Source organism: Nuphar pumila, chromosome 1, assembly GCF_984573655.1.
Source record: "Nuphar pumila chromosome 1, dmNupPumi1.hap1.1, whole genome shotgun sequence".
Classification (NCBI taxonomy): domain Eukaryota; kingdom Viridiplantae; phylum Streptophyta; class Magnoliopsida; order Nymphaeales; family Nymphaeaceae; genus Nuphar; species Nuphar pumila.
Genome location: NC_143249.1, coordinates 19,110,829 through 19,116,926, shown reverse-complemented (window position 1 = coordinate 19,116,926; position 6,098 = coordinate 19,110,829).

Below are 6,098 nucleotides of genomic sequence, written 5' to 3'. Positions count from 1 at the left end.
CCCAACCCTTCATAAATTAGTCGAGTTTGGGTAGGTCCGGATTCAATCCAACTGGATCCTGTCAAATTCACATCCAATTGCATAGAATGGAGAAAGTAACTGCCAATTGCACGTAGGGGTGGCAATCGGGTCGGGTTGGCGGGTCAGCATACCTCAACCCGAACCCGACCCGTTTATTAAACGGGTCGGCTGTGGCAAACACGAACCCGACCCGTTTAATAAATGGGTAACCCGACACGACCCGCCAACCCATTTAATAAATGGGTTGGGTCGGGTAAACGGGTTTTCAGGTTGGCGGGTCAGGTTGGCGGGTTGACGGATCGGGTTGGCAGGTAGGCAGGTTGGCGGGTCCGGTTGACGGGTCGGGTTGGCGGTCGGGTTGGCAGGTTGACGGGTCGGGCAGACGGGTTGGCGGGTTGACCCACCCGCCTAACCCGTTTATTAAACGGGTCAGCCGGGTTGGCGGGTTGGCATACCCCCAACCCGAACCCGACCTGTTTAATAAACGGGTTACACGGGTCGACCCGTTTATTAAACGGGTTGGCTTAAGCCCAACCCGAACCCGCCTAAGAGGCGGGTTGGCGGGTCGTGTCAAAAATTGCCACCCCTAATTGCACGCAACATGAAATCCATGCTCATGAATTCTTGTGAATTTGTTAAGGATGCCCCTGACTAGCCAGAAATATTGCTCGTATATTTTTCAACAATAACAACAACTACAACTACAACTAAGCCTTCATCTCAAAATAATTGGGGTCGGCGATATGAACCAACAAAGAAAATCATTCTGGGTCTTCCACATGAATCCTTCTCCTCCATTCATTTATATCCAATGTCATGTCCTCGGTGAGGTTCAAAGCATTCATATCCTTTCCTATCACCTCCATCCATGTCTTTCTAGGCTTACCCCGACCTCTTTTAACTAATATATTTTTTCATTTCTCCATCCTTCTAACTGGAGCATCATTAGGCCTTCGTCGAATATGTTCAAACCATCGTAAATGATTCTCTCTCATCTTATTTTCAATGGGTGCAACCCCTATCTTCTTACGTATTTCCTCGTTCTGAATCTTATCTTTTATTGTATTTTCACACATCCATCTCAGCATACGCATCTCAGCTACACTCATTTTTTGAATATGATGTCTCTTGGCAGCTCAACATTCCGTACTATATAGTAAAGCGGGCCTAATAGTCGTCCTATAAAACTTTCCCTTCAACCGCAATGGCATTTTACGATCGCACAATACTCTAGTTGCACTCTTTCATTTCATTCACCCAACCTTTATCCTATGATTTACATCTCCATCAATTTCTCCGTACTTTTGAATGATAGATCCCAAATATTTAAAAGAATCATCCACCGGTATTTCTTGCTCACCAAGCGTCACTACACTCCCATCACTACTTCGTTGCTTACTAAATCGACATTCCATGTATTTTGTCTTACTCTTACTCAACTGAAAACCTCTTACTTCCAATGCCTGTCTCCATAATTCTAACTTAGCATTAACCTCAGCTCTAGACTCATCAATCAAAACAATATTATCAGCAAACAACATACACCACGGCACATTTTCTTGAATTGATCTCGTAAGCTCATCCATCACTATAGCAAATAGGAAAGGGCTTAAAGCATATCCTTGATGTAACCCAACCGTTATAGGAAAATTGGTTGTCACCCCTCCACAAGTACTTGTATACTTTTTTATTTGGAAATTTATAGTTTTATCTTTCATGTAATTTTCAATTTTTTAAGATATATGTTTTCCAAATTTCCAATGCTCCCTCGAGAAAATTTTAACAAATTATTTACTTTCTCTCAATATTTGTCCTTGGCAAAAAAAAAATAGCGACTTTTGCATAGAGTAGATTCCATGTATTCTCTAACAAATAATCGATGTCACAGGGACACGCCGCATATGACATGCTGACAAAGAAACTGACACATATCAATGATATTTTAATATTCTTAATAACATTTCAATACAAATATTTATTAATATATTTAAATATTAAAAACAATTTTTTTAACAAGATTCATTTCCTCATGTCCTACTTTTCAAAAACATATCAAATTTGTGCATTAAACTCAGTATGTCAGGTCATCCCCATATCATCGTGACCTATCAAAGGGATGGAACCTCAATTCCCGTCAGCGAAACATGCCATGAGATCGTTTCCTTAGGAATTTATCAAAAGGCAAGTGACTTGTGTTTGCCCTTTCTTTGTATGATTGTACCCAAGCAATTTGGTAAAATGAAGTATTGAAGCTTAGACTTGTCAATTCTCTTCTTGCCTTCAATAGAAGGCAATTGGCAACGTCCCCTGTTTTTTTTTTTTAAAGGCAAGATGGGGTTAGGCAGACCCCTACCAATTATTATTCAACGTAACACTGGGTTTTGAACCTGCAATGTCTCAACACAAGGAAACGTACACTGACAGCTCCTACCAACCACGCCGATCCCTTCGTGCATTAGTCATCTAGGCTGTTGTACATGTCACGTGGCTAGGGATGGCAGTGGGGCGGGGCGGGGTGGGGGACAAGGTTTCCACCCCCGCCCCACCTCAAAATTTTATCCTCCACCCCCGCCGGGGATGGATTTTATCCTCCACCCCCGCCTCCATCCCCGTTTCATACCCTTCATCCCCGGTCCAAACGGGATGAGGCGGGGCTGGGCGGGGATATTGCGGGGAAAAGTGGTCGGGGCGGGGATTAGGCGGGGATCGTGGCGGGGACGGGGCGGGGCGGGGAAAAGTGCACGTCCACCCCCGCCCCGCCTCCGCGGCGGGGATGGATTTTATCCTCCACCCCCGCCTCCATCCCCGTTTCATACCCTTCATCCCCGGTCCAAACGGGGCGAGGCGGGGCGGGGCCCCGCTTTCCCCCGGTCCACTGCCATCCCTACACATGGCTCATCATGACCCTGCATGGTGGTTGTGAAGTTATTGTGTCTAAGGCGTCGGGACAAACCTCACTGGTGCACAGGTGTGTCCATAGCTTTCAAAAGTGTGCCAGATGAGGCATGGTGCTCATGGGTCACCCAGGGTTGTCTTGTTTAGGGACAAGTTCATTAAGTAGCCTGTTTTTTTGTGAGGGTTTCTTATCATTAAAGAATAATAAAAATTTGTGGTTTTGTACTCAGTTTTCAAAAAAAAATGATGTATTTGTGTGTCTTGTATTCGTATCGAGTTTGGGTACGTATGTGTTGGGGACAATCATGGTTTGTTACGTGACATGGACCACTATGATTTGTCACAAGGTTGAAGTTGGGTCTACTACCAAGTGAGCAGCAGGGGACCATAAAAAAAAAATACGAGTTATATGAATTTGGGTCCATAGCTAACCAATGAAACTGGATCCAATGCATTGGGTTGTTCTGATCCAACTCTTGCTTTGTCACAGGCATGTCGCGTGTCGTGTCCCCCGTGTCATCTCTCTCTCCAAATGGTTGTACGGAATCTCGATCTAGGATCATAACATCCAAACAGTTGACCAACCACTAGATTTTATTTTTCAGTTTGTGCACGATTGAATTTATTGTGAATTTCCCTTCTTTGTAAGAGCTATATACGCAAAGCCATCAGAATGTGAATGGTGGTATTAGATATTCTACCTTTTTTTTTTCCCAAGTTTTACAAGGAGAAACTGCAGCCTGGGTACATGAAGACTTAGTCGCCGATTCCAACCCCAGGAGCTATGCTGGACTTTGGCTTATGCAAGGGGTAGTGCCCATGAGAATCGAACCCCCTATTGGTGGTGTGCCACCCACGGCCCGCTCCAATTACGCTAACCCCTTGGAGTTATATTAGATGAGTAATGCTAAGGTGCTCCTTTGGGAGTACCTACTCCCACATACTAGAAATTATGGTTGTAAGTTGTATCTTCACAATTAAACCTTATGGATGTACTCAACATAGATTATTTGATAGGAATCATACTTTGAATTATGTTTTTTTTTTACATAAAAATAGATTTTTTAAGTCATGAAATTTTGATACATTGTGAGCCGTTGATTTTTAACGGTCTTAAAAAAACATACATGTATGCTATAATCACATGATCCAAAACTTATTTTCTACTGAATAATGCTTATAGATTAGATCATATCTATATGGTCTGATCAACAACAAAAAACTTTAAGAAATTTGAAAATCTAAAGGTTTTATTAGGTTGGAGTAGGTACTCCGCGAGCACCTTATCATTACCAATATTAGATAATCTAACTTGAAAAGATAAAAGAAAGACTCAATAAGTTTGTCCTTGTCCCATTATTTACTTTCACTGTACTAACTGGACAAGAGTTGTTAGACAAAAGATAGCATTTTTCTTTCTGTTTTGTTTGGAAATCTTATCAAGCAAACTGATATATAATTAAGTTCTTATTCTGGAAGTTCCTTTAAAAACAAGTAATCTTGACTATTCCGTAATGTCATCATTGAACAGCAATGGACTAAACCCCAACCAGATATTTATCATAAGCATATGGAAATAGAAAACTTCAAGACAATATTGTTAAAATAGAATCGAAATGGGCTTGGACCGGTCGATTCCGAATCACCTAATAATTGACTCAATGTGTAACATACCACTCTATTTTAGTAAGGCTTTAATTTTACTCTCAATATATTTATTTATATAAAAGTCAAACCTAGGACCTTATCTGTCCAAGTATTGTAAATGGTGTACATGACAAGAAACTATTTTTAATAATTAAATTATGAAAGATTTTCTCTCAAACTTTTGACAAAAAATAATAATATATAAATATATAATTTTTGAAAATTAAAACTTTGCTTAAGTTATAGGCCTTAATTTTACTCCAAATATATCTATTTATATAAAAGTCAGACATCGGCCCTTATCTGTCCAAGTGCTTTGAAAGGTGTCCATAATAGGAAACTATTTTTAATAATTAAATTTTGAACTATTTTTATCTCAAACTTTTGACATTGATTATATCAACTTGAAGGGCTCCATTGATCAAGTTAGGAATCTATAGACATTGACAAGACTCAATAGACAGCCTTGACCAATGATTTTGTGTACACTAAATTGTTACTTAAGCTATGTCTACCCAAATCAATTTAATTAGTAAAAAACATATGACTGAACTAAGGGAAACAAATCGTTTCTTAACCTCTTTTTGTTTAATTAACATGATTAACATAATCCCAATGCAGTACTTTGATTTGAACATCTGCTAAGCCACCTAATTCATCATCATAACCGCAATACTAAGAGCTTGTTACAAACATCTTAAAAAAAAATATTTTTAACTCATGTTAGGCAAGTTTGTGGATACCCTCAAAGACAATAATGCCTTGGATTGGCTATATTATCATTGGTCTTACAAAATATTTACTTGAGCTGGTTAAAGATTGTATTTTTACAACTTGTACTATGCACAATTATACACGAAGGGACCAAGCTTGTCTGGCAGGAGCAGTTAGTGTACGTTACCTTGTGTTGTGTTGGGACGTTGAAGTTTGAAGCCTAAATGGTATGATTGTTTAACTGGTAGGGTCTGCCTAACCCCAGCTTTTTCAGTCGAAAAAAAAAAATTATACACGACGGTATATGATGTAAACCGAGAAGGCTTGTTTTACGATAAAACTACGTTATCCTATTATTATACACGAAAACCAAGAAAAATATATACAGAGAAATTTCATAAACTCTATGAAAATGAGAATTTTATTCATCAACTCTCTCTCAAATCTCAATACGAGTATTTATAGAGAAACATGATAAACCAAGGTTCATTTTGGATCTGAATAAATCCATTACATAAAGTATCCTCAAAAAGTTCAAACAAAAACCCTAAACTAAATTGGATCCAAATTGATCTTTATAGACTTGGGTCTTCTGCTTCACTCGTGCATAGACTTGCCCTCAAGTCTTGATCCCTCTTATGTTTTTTTCAATCTCGTTCTATTTTGTGGGTTATGAGCTTAAAATATGAAAATGTATCTGAAAACCAGAAACATTCTTCCTGAACTATTCATAATCCTCGACTACCACTTTTTAAATATCTGGATTGAATAGATCGAATGAACCCGAATCTAATATGAAGTAGTTCACGAACAAATAATCT